The 17,787-nt window shown below is 49.5% G+C and overlaps 1 protein-coding gene across 1 annotated transcript in view; it reads left to right on the top strand.

The window, feature by feature from the left end:
* LOC135889362 (zinc finger protein 208-like) overlaps positions 1-17,787 on the top strand; it is a 510,343-nt gene that overhangs the window by 391,025 nt on the left and 101,531 nt on the right. The window lies entirely within an intron of this gene.

Here is a 17,787-nt window from a genome sequence, read left to right as displayed (position 1 = left end):
ACCCCCACTGGGGCTCAGTCAGGACCATTGACCCCAATAAAGAAATGCCCCTTGATAATAGCTGGGAAACTGGTCTCACTGAATCCAATGGAGTGACACCCATTTACACCAGCTGGGGATCTGACCTACTCCTCTGTCTTTCCTAGTCCCTAGTGCATGGGTAGGTTACGGGGCAGGACAGGGGATTAGAGAAGGGTTCAGGCCTTTTCCTCAAGCTGCTGAGACACAGACACGTTCCCGCGGGCAGCTGGGAAAATGCAAACAGCCTGGGCTAAATATCACTGGGCGTGACGGAGGCTTTCCGAAGCTAGTTGATCCACCAATGCTGAACGTGGCTTTGGAAAGAGATTTTTGCCAACAGAATTGGGGGTTTGTCTCAGGGACGCAGGGGAGGGAGCACAGAAAATGCTGCCCGGGTGAAATTCACCTTGGCTGAAAGCTTCTAAAAGAGTTGGGTGCTTTCTGGGACGTCGCCCTTCTGGCTGGGCAGGAGCGTGGGAACGTCCGGCAGCGATCGATATTAATCGTTGCCCCTCGCGCCGATCCTTGTCAGATCTCAAAGGGCTTTGCAAAGGCAAGCCAGTAGGGTGAAGCCCCTTTGAGAGAAACTGAGGCAGGCCAGATTCGCAAGGGTGCTTTGGCATCCGCCTGACAGGGCACATCTCAGCACTGACAGGCTCCCCAAAAACCACACGGGGAGAGTTCGGCATCAAAGAAGCTACAGGCCAGTAGGCAGAGCTTTGGGTGCCTAATTGAAGGCTAGAGGGCGGTGCCTGATTCATAGCCACAAATCTTCCCCTGGAATGAGGCCCTTAAAACAGGCCAGTCCTTTCCTCACAGGGAACCTCTCCTGCCACGCAGTTATTGCACAGGGGTTGGGGCACATCCCTGTGTTCAGATTAACAGGCTGCAGAGTGGGGCTTCAGACCTGGGTCTACCACATTGCAGATTACTGCACTAACTACTAGGCCATCAGGGGACACAGGCCTTTCAGAGCTGGTTGCTGTTTTTAATGTGAGGCCTGATCCCGTGGGTCTTCTTATGCCCATCAGATCCCCAGCTGGCATCAATGGGCGTCTCTGCATTAGTGTCAATGGGGCCAGATCCCAGCTGGTGTCAATGGGCGTCTCTCTGTTGGAGTCAATGGGCCAGATCCCCAGCAGGTGTAAATCAGCATTGTTCTATTGGCAGCAGTGCAGGTCTGACATCTTGATCAGGACACCCAGAATTGTGAGATACCCTGTTACCCCTCAGCCTCAGCAAGGACTTCCCGGGTGAGATTTTGATGTCTGGGCTGGGCGGGAGGTCAGTACAGGTGACCGGAGTGGGATTAACTTCCAGGAATCACTGAAATCACATTGGTGCTGTTAGCAGCATCCTGCCACCGAAACAAATATCTCTGTGTGGAATAAACGTGTGTGGCAAACCGCTTACAACTGAAACTCTGTTAGGAAATTTACACTATGTATTCCTAGTCCTGTGGCGCCATCTAGTAACTTTCCCATAACATTTCATTCTCTGTAATTTATTATCTCATTAGGGTTTCAGAGTAGCAGCCGTGTTAGTCTGTATCCGCAAAAAGAACAGGAGTACTTGTGGCACCTTAGAGACTAACAAATTTATTAGAGCATAAGCTTTCGTGGGCTACAACCCACTTCTTCGGATGCATATAGAGTGAAACATATATTGAGGAGATATATATACATATATAAGTGTTTTAGGGGTGGCCCCTTGATTGCCTCTGAAACGACGGGGGCGTTTCCACGGCAGTTTGACAGGCTTTCGCCCGGCTCCTAGCAATGCCATTCCTCTGAGCACGGCTCAGCCACTCAACACGCTGCCCTGGCGCTTCGGTGGCACCTCTGCCCGTGGCTCACAGCAGTTTAGCCTCCGGAGGATAGAAATGCTTTAGCCTAACAAAACACCCCAGGGGGAAGTGGTGAAATGGACGGGCCTGTGCTAGCCAGGAGGTCAGAGGAGATGATCCAATGTCCCCTTCTGGCCTTAAACTCTATGACGCGGTGAAATTTCCCCCCACCACCCCCAGGACAGTCCCGAGACAGAGACTGGGGGAGGGAAGGCGCAGCACTGGGCTGAGAGGGCTCTGCCCCTCGGTAGCTGCGGCGCATCCTCTGAATGGAGGATCTGCTCGAAAGGGGCCACTGAGGGTCAAGCAGGGGGAGAGAATGAGGGAGACGCTGTCTGCAGGGTGGGAACCAGTTTGCAGCTTCTGGGCCTGAAGTGGTGCACAGGAAAGTGTCTGGACCCAACCTGGCAGGCAGGGGCCTGCCCCTTTTCCTTCCCCCGCTCTCTGCTGAGGGAAAATAACCAGACTCAAGGACGGGGCTGGGAAAAGCTCATATGGCTGAGTGAGTGCCTGAGGCTGATTGGGAGCTCTCCGTTGAAGGGGGCTGCACCCACTCCCCAAACCAGGGAGATAGGAGACTAGTCACACACATCACTAAGAGGTGAGCAAGACATTTCACACCTCTCCCTCTTGGGCCCTGGTCCCAGACCCAGTGGAGCAGGAGGGCCCTGGTCCCCCTACCCCTCTCCACCACCCGTTTGGGAGAACTCTAGGGCTTGACCGTCTGCTACTTGCCTGCTAGGCCTGCTGGCTACCAGGCTGGCCCGTTCCCGTGATACACCAGGTATGGTCTGTTCCCTGTCCTCACATTGCGAGTCAGCTACCGCCCCTCGAGGCGTTTTGGGGTGTATGGACTGTCGAGCCATGGCCTGCTGGCCTCTGAGTGAAACCCGCTATAGATAGGGTGAGTACTCCCACAATGCACTGCATGAGCGTTCACACAGGGGCTCAGCTTGCTGTGGTGCTACAGTCCATGAGACGTGCCCCCCTGAAGCCTCAGCCTCCCCGTCGCACAGGGCAATATGGCAACTATGCCAATTCTGCAGCACAGCACCTGCCGCGGTGCCGCCTGACACGAGGGAGGTGGTAAGTCCATCAATGGCTGTTAACCAAGCTGGGCAGGGTGTCCCCAGCCTCGGAGTGCCAGAAGCTGGGAGTGGACGGCAGCGTATGGCTCACTCAATGATTGCCTGTTCTGTTCATTCCCTCTGAAGCACCTGGCATTGGCCACTGTCATCAGACAGGGTACTGGGCTAGACGGACCATTGGTCTGCCCCAGTATGGCCGTTCTTATGGGGAAGTCGAGGTTGGTTGGCTTGTGTTAAATCTGTTGCTGCTAAATTGTATAGTCAATTGCTTGACCACACTTTGGTTCATTATGAAATATACTCAAGAGATCAAATAGCCAGTGTCAGTCAGGTTTGTGAATATGGTACAGGAAAAAGGCTCTGTACACTACCAACCTCTGAGGAGCCAGCCCGTGCAGTGATCTTACGGTCACCTCATGCGGACGGTGCGCTCCCCAATTTACACATTTCAGCTGGTATCATTGCTATGATTTTACAAGTTACACATGTCACAAAAACCCAACCCATCAGTTCGTTCCAGTTCTCTAACTTCTTGTTCTGTTCGTATCTTTGTTCTGGAGGCTAATATTCCCGGCATTGATCCATGAAGGTTATTCCCTGGCTTGTAGTAAGACAGAGAACAAATGCATCTTGATTTTTGACAAGTTTCCTATCTGTGACAAACGTTTATTTCACCAGATGCAAGCTGTTATGGGACACTTAGCATCAGTGAACAGGATTATGGTATTAGGCCAGTTTGAGTTAGATCACTGTTAAAATAGTTGTGCTTAATGTCATTGGTGCTTAATAGACACTAATACATGGGGTAGATAATACATACTATTAATATGAGTTATATTTGTATGCTAGCCACCATATTCTAGTCAGCATTGCCATGCCTTGCTTGCAGTTTCCTGGGGTGATTGGCACTCTGTTTAGCTTGGGTGCGAGACTCAGGTTACCGGTGCTGTCCCCTCCCGTTTGTGTCTCTAGGGCATATGGGGGTCTGTCCCCCAGTTCTCTGTGCTGCGCCGTGGAGTGAGTCCATCTCAGTGAACTGCGGGAGAACTTGTCTCTCCCTGCCAGGCATGATGGGCTGGAAATGGTGTGAACCAAGCTTTAGGGGCACAGCACCGCTAATGGGGGAGGAAAAGGAGGCTGCGGTGATGAGGGTGCAGGGGGAGTCGTGGGAAGATGCTTGGGAGGCAGAGAACACCCGAGTGGTTAAGCCTGTGTCCTCATTGCGAAAGTGTGTGTGTATGTTGGGGGAGGGGGCAGGGGGGTTACCAGCACCTGGATTCTCACCCCTGAGCCAGGCCAGTCAGCTGGATTTAAAGCCCCACCAAGCCCAGCTGGGAGCATTTTATCTGTGGACAGGAGGGGGGTCAGGAGGGTGGTGAAGCACTGGAATGGGTTCCCTAGGGAGGTGGTAGAATCTCCATCCTTAGAGATTTTTAAGGCCTGGCTTGACAAAGCCCTGGCTGGGATGATTTAGTTGATGTTGGTCCTGCTTTGAGCAGGGAGTTGGACTAGATAACTCCTGAGGTCTCTTCCAACCCTGATCTTCTATGATTCTATGATTCTGGAGGCAACACCCAGGTGAGAACCTGGGCTAAGTCTGCTGTGTAGATATAGTACCACCTAAATGCTGTGTCTTTAAGGTCTAATCAGGATCCACAGCCTGGCTTTGTAGCCACTAGGGTCCCTTTCTCAGGACTCCTGGGTGCTCTGGGGTAGCTTTCCCTCCCGCAAGGTGAGGCTCTGACCCACCAGGGTGTGTCTGTACCACAGTACGATTTCGCTGCCTGGATGCCCAACACACCAGCAACCTTGAGAGCTCCCCCGCCCACCACCAAGGGCACTGTGACCTTGCGCAGCATCCTGGACACCCTGCCCGCGGTGAATGCCACCTGTGCCCTCCTCTCCCTCCTCGCCGTTGTGAGCTACGAGCCAGGAGACCTAGTGAGTGGGGCGGCCCCATGGATGCTGGCTGAGAGCTGTGGGCATGGCTGGGGGAGACAGAGGGACAGATGTGGGGGGGGAGACAATGGCTGGGGAATGCTGGGAGAAAGAGGGTATTTATGGAAATAAGTCCATGCATATTCATCAGCCCTGCAAATTAGGGTGGTTGCGAGGGACCCATTCCCCAACTCAGCCTTCCTAGTAGAGCTGGGTCCCACGGAGAATTTCTGCCATTTTGAAATTGCTTCCTTCTGTGCTTCAGAGCTGGGCGCTCAGCCAGCAGCTGCCACTCTCTGGCCGCCCAGCTCTGAAGGTGGAGTGGAGAGATAGGGAAGCGCAGAAGGAAGGGCGGCACGGTATGGCATTGCCACCCTCCCTTCTCTTTAATCCATTCATTGTATGCCATGTTCAGTTAATATTGGTCTAGCTTTTTCATCAAAATGCCGGGTGGTACCAAGTCAAATGCCTTACAGAAGTCTAAGTCTATTACATCAATACTATTACCGTTATCAGCCACGCTTGTAATCTCATCCAAAAAAGATATATCAAGTTAGTGTGACAGGATCTATTTTCCATAAACCCATGCTGAGTGGCATTCATTATATTACACTCCTTTCATTCTTTATTAAGTCCCTTATCAGCTGCTCCATTATATTGCTCAGGATCGACGTCAGGCTGACCAGCCTGGGAAATCACATTTACTCTTTTTAAATATTGGCACAATGTTAGCTTCCTTCAAGTCCTCTGGAACTTCCCTAGTGCTCCAAGACCTATTGAAAATTGGCGTTAGCAGCCCAGTGAGCTCCTCAGCCAGCTCTTCTAAAACTCTTGGTTGCAAGTTATCTGGATCTGCTGATTTAAAAAATGTCTATCTTTAGTGGCTGAGGTTTAAATTCCTCCTGAGATACTAGTGGAAAGGAAAGAGTGTTATCATCATTGGATGATATGACTGCAACGTCTGTTTTTTTCCCCAGTTACAGAACAGAAACATTTATTGAACACTTCTGCATTACAGCATGTTAAATGTTAAATATAATATATATTGTGATGGGGCAAGGCCAGATGGCTACAGTAAAGTAGTGAGGAACAGGTATGTTAGCACCAGGCTAAACAAATCCCTGGTACCATGGTAACCAAATGGCAGTTGCTCCAGGTTAATCAAAACACCTGGGGCCAATTAAGATCCTTCTAGAAGGCAGTGGAGATAGCTAGATTGCTTGGGACACCTGAAGCCAATCAAGGACTGGCTGGAACTAGTTAAAAGCCTCCCAGTTAGTCAGTGAGGGGTGGGTGTCAGGAGCTATATGAGGGAGCCATGCTGTTGGAGGAACAAAGCAGTACAAATCTATATCAGGTGCAAGGAAGGAGGCCCTGAGGTAATGGTGAAGAAGATATTGAGTGGGGGCTGGTGTGGGGAAGTGGCCCAGGGAATTGTACAAGTCCTATTTCCAAAAAGTCAGCTTCCATAGCTGCTAATTTTAGGGTCCCTGGGCTGGAGCCCGGAGTAGAGGGGCGGGCCCGGGCTCCCCCCTCCCCTCCCTGATTAATCACTGATACTGGGAGACTACAGAGACTGTGCGAGGGAGAGTTGCTTCTCCTCACCTCCCTTGCTGTCTTATGATGAAAATGGCTCAGTAGACTGTGACCCTTGCCTCTAGAGAGAGAAGGGCTATGTGGAGGGTCACAGTGAGCCTCTGAGGCTAGCAAAATCCGTCAGGAAATGCAGGACCCACGGAGTCAAGGACAGAACTCTGTCACAATATACACTATAATATTTCAAAGTTTTGTTTCTCTAATGGCATGACACTGTAATTTAGTATTAAATAGACTATACAAATATAGTAAAATATTTTGATCACATCAAAACACTACAGGATAATATAAAATATATAGAATATTAAATATAATAGAATATTAAAAGATTATAATAGAATATACAAGTTTAAATGAGGTGAGAAAGTCAAAACAAAACATTTTCACCGGATCAAAGTTCAACGAGAAAGTCTAAACAATTTCCACTTTTTTCCCAGTGGAATTGATGCGCTCCTGTGAAAAATTTGCATTGTGACAAAACTCCATGTTCGGATGGAAAACAATTCCTTGGAAATTTCCCTAGTGACACCCCTCCCCAGGGTAAAAACCCAAATCAGGCGAGGTTCAACGCGCACGGCAGGACAATCTCACCAGACTGCATTTGGGGTTATATGGGAAACTCAACGCCACAGGATGGGCAGCAGGAGTAAAACAAACACAGGGAAGTCGTTCGTCACACAACGCATCCTAGGTGCTGACTCCCTGGGTGCTCTGGGGCTCAAGCACCCCTGGGAAAAAATAGGGATGCTCAGCACTCATGGACCATGGCCCTGCCCATGCTCCGCCCTGAGCCCCACCCCTGCTCCGCCTTTTCCTCCGCGGCCCTGCCCATACTGTGCCTCTTCCCTCTCCGGCTCTGCCTCTTTCTCTGAGCACCTCCCGCAGCTCCCTCCTCTCCGCTCCCTCCCCCCATCATGCGCCCTTAAGGCAGTAGGGGGCAGAAAGGAGGGAGCGGTGGGTGGAAGACACTTGGGGGGGGTCAGAGAAGAGTGAGCAGCGGGCAGGCAGGGGGAGCCTTGGGGAGGAGGCGGAGAGAAGTGGGCATCAGGCACCTGGGGATGGATCACTTGATAATTGCCCTGTTCTGTTCATTCCCGCTACAGCACCTGGCACTGGCCACTGTTGGAAGACAGGACACTGGGCTAAATGGACCATTGGTCTGACCCAGTGTGGCCGTTCTTATGTTCTGTTGGAAGCAGATATTGGAGTTGTTCTCATGGGTGGCTAGTGAGAGATTCCCTGGTACCCAAAGGGCAGGAGAAAGCATCAGTTGCACCTGATTGTCCATTACCCAGGAGAATCAGAAGGGATCCAAGAAGAAGTACATTCGAGCCAGCTTGGAATGGACTCTGGTTCTTCCCCTTTGCCAAGCGGGATCAGTGAGTGAGCCTCCATAGTCACTTCTCTCTTCGCTCCTTTCCAGAGATCCCTGGGCTACTACCCTGAGGAGCACTTCACTGAGACAGAGCCCAAACGGCTTATTGCAGCCTTCCAGGAACGTCTGGCGGAGATCTCCAAGGAAATCCAGCAGAGGAACAAGTCACTGCCCATTAGCTACCCCTACCTGGACCCCACGGAGGTTCAGAACAGTGTGTCCATATAACCCTGCAGGGCATCACCTTCCGGCCCTCAGAGCACTTTCCACCTGACCTGAGAATGTCTCGACAGAGCCAGCGGGAGGTTTCAGGGAGATTTGGCTGGCAGTGCTCAAAATGTGACCCCTAGGGGCACCAATACCAGAAGGCAAATAAATAGAACCTCACATACGTTATGATTAATCTAATTATTTTTCAGCCATTCTCGTGATTTTGGAGGCCCTGGCTCATGGGATTTGAACACGTGGTGTTGGCAAGACTTGCATTTAAAGTGTGCTCACTGGACAGCTGAATTAGATGACAGAACAAGGAGCAATGGTCTCAAGTTGCAGTGAGGGAGGTCTAGGTTGGATATTAGGAAACACTGTTTCTCTAGGAGGGTGGTAAAGCACTGGAATGGGTTCCCTAGGGAGGTGGTGGAATCTCCATCCTTAGAGGTTTTTAAGGCCCGGCTTGACAAAGCCCTGACTGGGATGACTTAGTTGGGGATTGGTCCTGCCTTGAGCAGGGTGTTGGACTAGATACCTCCTGAGGTCTCTTCCAACCCTAATCTTCTATGATTCTATTATTAGCACCCACTGCTGTGAATCTGGGAAGTAGCCCATCCTCAGGGTAATGGACTCAGGCTCTCAGCAGATTCAGGCAGCATTGCTGTGTCAGTTACACTCGGGGCAGCTCCCCCCCTCTCAGAGCAATCGGCTCAGGCTCTCTGCTGACTCAGGCAGGCATCTCTGCGTCCATTACACTTGGGGCAGTTCCCCTTCTCAGAACTATTAGCACAGGCTTCCTGCAGACTCAAGCAGATGTTGCTGCATCGGTTACACTTGGGGGAGTTCCCCCCCTTCACATTAATTGGTTCAGGCTCTCTGCAGACTCAAGCAGACATCACTGTGTCAGTTCCATTCAGGGCAGTTTCCTCTTCTCCGAGCTATCATCTCAGGCTGGCTGAAGATTCAGGTAAGCACCTCTGCATCGCTTACTGTGCTTGGGCAGTTTCTCCCCAACTATATCAATTTAATTCTCATGGTTATCAAGCCAATCTTATGATTTTTGCAGAGGCGGGCTCATTACTTTTGAACACTGGTTGCTGGCAAACTCGGAAACCCTCAAACCATATCGTGTCCCAATGCCAACGCTCCCTCCCTGGCAAAGGACCCCCAGAGATTATCAGTGTTACACAAGACCAAAAATACCCTTTGCCAAGTAAGTGTTTAAGCAACTTTATGATTATGGAATCAGTAGATTTATTAATACTGAGCATCACGAGTGAGGTGCAAAATTATCACAAAATTGGCTTCCCAATCATAAGAATTTAATAATTAACACATAATTATGGGTTCTTTATAGTGGGCTTGTGGTTCGTAAGCCTGGAGGAGTAACATTTTCACGCTGTGGTCCCCAACTGGGCAGTCAAGAAATGTATATTTTAGTTTTAAAGGAAAGATGAGATTCTCCAGCAAAAATCACATGACTCCTGGAACTGGGGCATTAAGGAAAAGACCAGACATTACATGGATCATGACAGAATCAGGAGAATTAAAATTGCAGTGTTGTTAACTATTTCATTGCCTTCCAATCTCACTAGGCAGGTCCTCCCTTAGAACTCATGATACTGAATTGAAAATCATGAGATTAAAAAATAAATAAAAATTCTGTGATCTTTTTATCTGTCGTCTGCCTTTTGGAGATTTTAGGGGTCATATTTTCCACCTAGAGCTAGAAAGTTGAGCTGGATGAAATTCAGAATTTCTATTCCACAAGAAATTCTGAGAGTTTTACCCATGGAGAAAAAACGGTGGGTGCTGAGCACCCACCCGCAGGCCCCCTATAAGCATCTTCCCCTCCCCCCAGTGCCTCCTGCCCACCGGCGGGCTCCACTGATCAGCGCCTCTGCCTCCCTCCCTGCGCCTCCCACCCATCACAATCAGCTGTTCGCAGGGTGCAAGAGGTTCTGGGGGGGGAAGGGGAAGGAGTGAGGACTGGGCACGCTCGGGGGAGGGGATGGAATGGAACGGGGCAGAAAGAGACGGGGTGGGATTAGAGCGAGGGGGTGGGAAGACGTGGGGCAGGGGTGCGGTGGGGCCATGGGGGAAGGGGGGCAAGGGGGCGGGGCCTGGGGCAGAGCCGGGCGTTGAGCACCCCCCGGCACATTGGAAAGTCAGTGCCTGTGCGTTCGTCTAATTTGTCCTGCTGTATAACACAGGCTACAGAATTTCATCCAGATACTGCCATATTGAGCTGAATACCTTGTGTTTGACTAAATCATCGTCCGGAAAGACATCCAGTCTTGACCTGAAGACTTCCTGAGATGGAGAAGATGCCACTGACCTTCATAGTTTGTAAACCTTTGCACCAGCCTTCCTGAACCGTTTCCAGTGGCTAGTGCCAACTCAAGGATTAGAGAAGGGCAGAGTTAAGGTTGTGTTGCAGGTATGGCATCGTTTTCTAGTTTTCAGAGGTTTAGGTTTAGCTCCCATCCACATGCTGGGAGTACATGAGGCCGCACTGGGCAACCTTAACTCTGCATTAATGTACTTTATGGGTATTTTACCCTGATTTTTTTTTTTTAATGGACTTTTTGCCACTATAACTGTGTCTACCTTACAGCTTTTCCCGGCACAGCTGTGATGGTTAGCAGTGTGATTTTTACACCTCTAACTGCCAGTGCTATGCTGGCAAAACTTGTAAGTACAGACCGGGCAAGACTCTGCATGTGGACTTTAGAGCACTTTAAAATAGGTCTCTGAACCCACATATTTTGTAATCAGAGGGGAAAACTTCCAAGAGGAACTTCTGCAGAATGCAAGAAAAAGGCACAACACACGTTGCCTGAAACTATCAGCAGTTGGGCTCCATCTCAAATTCATGGGTGTGGTTTAGGTTCAATGGCCGCAGCATAGACCCTCTTGACCCAACCCAAAGAGGCAGTGGGGGCTACGTACTACCTGAGAGAAATGCCAAGTGATGGAGATCAGTCCGGGGACAATGAGAACCGGAGTTTCAGCCCCAGCTGTGTGTAAGAAAATATGACAAGAGGAAGATGATTTTGTAAAAAGCTGCCAAAGGGGGTTGGTGGGAGGGCTGTATCTTAGGAACCTCTTTAACAAATCTCCCCATATTTGACCCACTAACCCTTCCCTGAATGCCCATGAAAAATGTGCCCTGCTAATTTCAGGAGAATCCAAATAAATATGTGGAATTTAGGGTAGTTGGAATAGGTGTTTTTTAAACAGAAAATAATGCTTCGTTGAGCTAGCTACTGCGTCTCGCAGAGGTGGATGACTTACACTGATGGGAGAACCTGTCCCGTTGCTGTAGCGAGTGTCTACACTGACGCACCACAGCAGTAGAATCATAGAATATCAGGGTTGGAAGGGACCTCAGGAGGTATCTAGTCCAACCCCCTGCTCAAAGCAGGTCCAATTCCCAACTAAATCATCCCAGCCACAGCTTTGTAAAGCCTGACCTTAAAAACCTCTAAGGAGATTCCACCACTTCCCTAGGTAACCCATTCCAGTGCTTCACCACCCACCTAGTGAAAAAGTTTTTCCTAATATCCAACCTAAACCTCCCCCACTGCAACTTGAGACCATTACTCCTTATTCTGTCATCTGCTACCACTGAGAACAGTCCAGATCCATCCTCTTTGGAACCCCCTTTCAGGGAGTTGAAAGCAATTATCAAATCCCCCCTCATTCTTCTCTTCTGCAGACTAAACAATCCCAGTTCCCTCAGCCTCTCCTCGTAAGTCATGTGTTCCAGTCCCCTAATCATTTTTGTTGCCCTCCGCTGGACTCTTTCCAATATTTCCGCATCCTTCTTGTAGTGTGGGGCCCAAAACTGGACACAGTACTCCAGATGAGGCCTCACCAATGTCAAATTGAGGGGAACGATCACGTTCCTCGATCTGCTGGCAATGCCCCTACTTATACAGCCCAAAATGCCATTAGCCTTTTTGGCAACAAGGGCACACTGTTGACTCATATCCAGCTTCTCGTCCACTGTAACCCCTAGGTCTTTTTCTGCAGAACTGCTGCCTAGCCATTCGGTCCCTAGACTGTAGCAGTGCATGGGATTCTTCCATCAGTGTCTCAAGAGTAGACAAGCCCTGAGTTACGACATTCAGTGACACCCCCCGTCCCTCCTTTTCCTTACTGCACTGAATCCCACCATCCCGTGCTCACCAGTCCCGGCTTTCCTACTCCTCTCCCATTGTCTTTGGGATTTTCCCTCTGTGATTAAAAAGCAGATCCAGGGTGACTTCCCCTCTGGCTGGAGTCTTTCCTTCTGGGAACAGGGAGTTACTGACTCTGTGTTTTAGGAGCCACATTGCCAGGGAGTTGGACTGGATACCTCCTGAGGTCTCTTCCAACCCTAATATTCTATGTTTCTACGAGCAGTGTCTGGCTGTGTGTGTTCCCAGCAGAGATGGGGATAGTTAAATCCCTCATACGCAGAGTGTCCTGCACCTTTGAGCACCTGAGGAGCTGCCCCCGGGATTTGACTGCTTTAAAATGGGCTGGGGTTAAAGTAATAGACTCTTCTTTGTGAGAAATGTCCCATGAACTCCCCTGATCTCCCTTGTTTTCTGTCCCCTCAACAGGGTTTCCTGTTTCCAAACCTGATGTGATCTCCCAGCTGGAACGAGGGGAGGAGCCGTGGGTCCTGGATCTCCAGGGCTCTGAGGAAGGAGAGATCCTGAGAGCTGGCTGCACAGGTGAGGGATCATGAAACCAATTCAAAAACTCTCAGTGTTTGAAGTAAGGATCTGGGACTCGTTAAAAAGGCCTTGTGAGCTCTTGGAGTTCAGGAGTATCCCCAGGACGGCTTGTACCCTATTGTCAGCTATCGCTCATGGCTTCCAACCCATCCTCATAGACTCATAGACTTTAAGGTCAGAAGGGACCATTATGATCATCTAGTCTGACCTCCTGCACAATGCAGGCCACAGAATCTCACCCACCCACTCCTGTAACAAACCCCTAACCTATGCCTGAGTTATTGAAGTCCTCAAGTCCTCAAAGACCACAAGTTGCAGAGAATCCTCCAGCAAGTGACCCGTGCCCCACACTGCAGAGGAAGGCGAAAAACCTCCAGGGCCTCTGCCAATATGACCTGGAGGAAAATTCCTTCCCGACCCCAAATATGGTGATCAGTTAAACCCTGAGCATGTGGGCAAGACTCACCAGCCAGCACCCAGGAGAGAATTCTCTGTAGTAACTCAGATCCCACCCCATCTAACATCCCATCACAGACCATTGGGCATATTTACCTGCTAATAATCAAAGATCAATTAATTGCCAAAATTAGGCTATCCAATCATACCATCCCCTCCATAAACTTATCAAGCTTAGTCTTGAAGCCAGATATGTCTTTTGCCCCCACTACTCCTCTGGGAAGGCTGTTCCAGAACTTCACTCCTCTAATGGTTAGAAAGCTTCATCTAATTTCAGCTCTAAACTTCCTAGTGTCTCACTGACACCTGGCAGCAGCTCCCTCCCTGATGGGATGTGGAGGCAGAATTGTTCCCCTCCTCTGTCCCCTAAGGAGAGGAGTTTTGCAGAATCCATCTACTAATTGAATAAAGACTGGGAGTGGATGGGCCATTACACAAAGTAAAACTATTTCCCCATGCTTATTTCCCCTCTCCCCCCCCCCCCCCACACACACAGTTCCTCACATCTCCTTGTCAATTGCTGGAAATGGGCCATTTTCATTACCACTACAAACAGTTCTTTTTCTCTCCTGCTGATAATGGCAGATAACTGATCACTCTCCTTATAGTGTGTATGGTAACACCCATTGTTTCATGTTCTCTGTGTGTATATATATATCTTCCTACTGTATTTTCCACTACATGCATCCAATGAAGTGGGCTGTAGCCCACGAAAGCTTATGCTCAAATAAATTTGTTAGTCGCTAAGGTGCCACAAGTACTCCTGTTCTTTTTTCAGTCATTTCAGTGTCAGAGAGAATGTTCCCAGGTGTTGCTTCAAAATTTGCCATTGATGAGTTGATGCAGAGAAAAATACATAGATGCTTTGAATTACATTAAAAAATTCAGCAGCCTCACTAGAAGCTGATGCTGCATCACTGACCACCAAGTTCAATGAAGGAGAACTGCATGGGACAAAATAAGCTTGAGGGTTTAACTCTCGGATCTGAGTCTGCACTCCTCTGTTCTTTCCTCTCACATTGGCACCATTATTGTAGCCCTGACCTCTCATGTCCGCTATCGCAATTCCCGTGTCTTCCAGCTTTGTAAGCAGCACATTTGTCATACCAGTTCCTGTACCATCAATGTCAATAAATTCTAGAAAATGCTCTGACAGTCACCATTGCAGGGACATTTTCACTAGGTTCTGTTGTTGTTACAAAACACACCATTAAAGTCATTTGTTCCGTATGGCTGATGTCAGGTGTGCAGTACAGAATAACAGAGTAATATTTTGCTGACTTCAGATCTATCACAATCTTCTGTTTGACTTTTGTTGCCAATAACTGTATGATCTCATTTTGAATTGTTTTTCCAAGGTAGTGTTGTGTGTACATTTCTTGGGTGGTGACTCTTCTTAGATGCTCCTGGAGTACAGCATCAAACTCAGCCATCAGCTCCACAATTTTAAGGAAGTTTCCATTGTTTGGCACATACAGCTGATCTGAAGTGCCACGCGGTGCTAGGTTTTGGGTAGCAAGCATTCTCACAATGGCAATGAGCCTTTTCAGAACATTTTGCCAGTAAAGAGACTCTGATGCAATCTTCTCTTGATGCTGATCATCTGTGGTGGCCTTTAACCTTAGTCTCATCTCAAGCTCTTTCTGCCTATGGAATTCTCTCTGGTTATTTGCTGCCTTCTCATGGCATGGCAGATTTCTAGCCAGATTTTTCCAGTCCTTTGTTCCTGTAGAACCGAATGTGGCTGGAACATTAGACTGTAAGAGTTTGCAACAAAAACAGTATGCAGCATTCTGGGTTTTTGAGTACATAAGCCATGGCCTCTCCACTTTGTCACCATTGGGGATTTCACGCCAGTAATGTGTTGGATGGAAACTTCTATTTTCATTGTCTTTGGGGAACATGAAGTTTTTCACTTGCTGTGGCCTATGCAGTACAAGGAAGTCCCTCAGGCTACTGCTCAAGTGGGTCCACAGTCCTGGATCATCTAGACTTAAGGAACTAAACTCAGCAGTAGCTGTTTCTTGCGTCTCCACCACACTCTTCTCTGATCTACACTTTTCTTCAGGAATGTGCATGGTTATATCCATTTGAGATGGAGATATGGATGCTGCAGTAGCTGCCAGGTCACCTGCACTCTGACTAACTGGAAGATCAGGCATCTCACCACTCACATCCTGACTGGGGCTGGAAGGCTCACCGTGAACACTTGTGTCTATGCATCTCAGGAGAGCTCCTTCCTGCTTAGATAGAAAAGCTTCCTTTGCTTTCTTTCTTTTTCTGAATGCTGCGCCAGAGGGGCGTTTTCTTCTTTCACTCATGACTGTTGTTCTGTGCCAGCTATAGTGGCTGTCCATACTCAATTGAAGGGGACAAATAAGCAGGCTGGTAGCAGGGCCTGAGTGAGGGAAGATATCAGCGTCTTAAGGGCCTAACTGGTTCCTACTACTTCAGTTGACTGCCTGGTCTCCTCAAGTGAGTTCAGGGAAGCAGCAGGAAACAGGAAGCTCCGCCCCGCCCCCCCCCCACACCGTCCATCTGGGCTTCCCTCTCTGGGCTCCCCTCTGCGTCAGACACTCCTGTGTCCCCCAAAAGGGAAGGTGACCCACTGATTCCACTGAAACTCTGCTTTCCTGCTCTCCTTCAGATGCCATACCACGGCAAGCATGGAGCCTGCTCAGCTCACCGCTGCTGTTGTCAGCATTGTAAACACCTCGCACATTATCCTGCAGTATGTGCAGAACCATCACCTGCAAAACCAGGCGAGGAGGCGACAGCAGCGCGGTGACGAGACTTAGGCTTGGTCTACACTTACCCCCCAAGTCGAAGTAAGGTACGCAAATTCAGCTACGTGAATAACGTAGCTGAATTCGACATACCTTACTTCGAACTTACCGCGGTTCAGACGCGGTCCACACGCGGCAGGCAGGCTCCCCCGTCGACTCCGCGGTACTCCTCTCGTCTAGCTGGAGTACCGCAGTCGACGGCGAGCACTTCCTGGTTCGATTTATTGCGTCCACACCAGACGCGATAAATCGAACCCGGAACTTCGATCCCCAGCCGCCGAACTAGCGCGGCAGTGTAGACATACCCATAGACACAGCATGCGCGGTGACGAGACATGAGGTCATGGACACAGACTTCTCACAAAGTACGGGCCCCGGCAATATGCACATCATGGTGTTAATGGGGCAGGTTGATGCTGTGGAATGCCAATTCTGGGCCCGGGAAACAAGCACAGACTGGTGGGACCGCATAGTGTTGCAGGTCTGGGACGATTCCCAGTGGCTGCGAAACTTTCGCATGCGTAAGGGCACTTTCATGGAACTTTGTGACTTGCTTTCCCCTGCCCTGAAGCGCAAGAATACCAAGATGAGAGCAACCCTCACAGTTCACAAGCGAGTGGTGATAGCCCTCTGGAAGCTGGCAACGCCAGACAGCTACAGGTCTATCAGTAATCAATTTGGAGTGGGCAAATCTACTGTGGGGGCTGCTGTGATCCAAGTAGCCAATGCAATCACTGAGCTGATGCTATCAAGGATAGTGACTCTGGGAAATGTGAAGCTAATAGTGGATGGCTTTGCTGCAATGGGATTCCCTATCTGTGGTTGGGGGGATAGACGGAACGCATATCCCCATCTTGGGACCGGAGCACCTTGGCAGCCAGTACATAAACCACAAGGGGTACTTTTCAATGGTGCTGCAAGCACTGGTGGATCACAAGGGACGTTTCACCGACATCAATGTAGGATGGCCGGGAAAGGTACATGATGCTCGATCTTCAGGAACTCTGGTCTGTTTGAACAGCTGCAGGAAGGAACTTACTTCCCAGACCAGAAAATTACCGTTGGGGATGTTAAAATGCCTATCGTTGTCCTTGGGGACCGAGCCTACCCCTTAATGACATGGCTCATGAAACCATACGCAGGCACCCTGGACAGTAGTAAGGAGCTGTTCAACTATAGGCTGAGCAAGTGCAGAATGGTGGTAGAATGTGCATTTGGATGTTTAAAAGTGCACTGGCACAGTTTACTGACTCGGTTAGACCTCAGTGAAACCAATATTCCAATTGCTATTGCCACTTGCTGTGTGCTCCACAATATCTGTGAGAGTAAGAGGGAGACGTTTATGGCGGGGTGGGAGGTTGAGGCAAATCACCTGGCCACTGATTACATGCAGCCAGACACCAGGGCAATTAGAAGAGCACACCAGGGTGCACTGTGCATCAGAGAAGCTTTGAAAACCAGTTTCATGACTGGCCAGGCTATGGTGTGACAGTTCTGTTTGTTTCTCCTTGATGAAAACCCGCCTTCTTGGTTCACTGTACTTCCCTATAAGCCAACCCCCCTCCCCCCTTTGATCACCTCTTGCAGAGGCAATAAAATCATTGTTTCAAAATCATGCATTCTTTATTAATTCATCACACAAATAGGGGGATAACTGCCAAGGTAGCCCGGGAGGGGTGGGTGAGGAGGGAAGCACCAGGTGGGGTGGTGGATGAGGGTAGGAGGGAAGGACAAGGCCACA

The sequence above is a fragment of the Emys orbicularis genome, chromosome 15 (genome assembly GCF_028017835.1).
Source record: "Emys orbicularis isolate rEmyOrb1 chromosome 15, rEmyOrb1.hap1, whole genome shotgun sequence".
NCBI classification, from domain to species: Eukaryota; Metazoa; Chordata; order Testudines; family Emydidae; genus Emys; species Emys orbicularis.
Note: the sequence above shows the minus strand (reverse complement) of the source record. Positions and strands in the feature narration are given on the sequence as shown.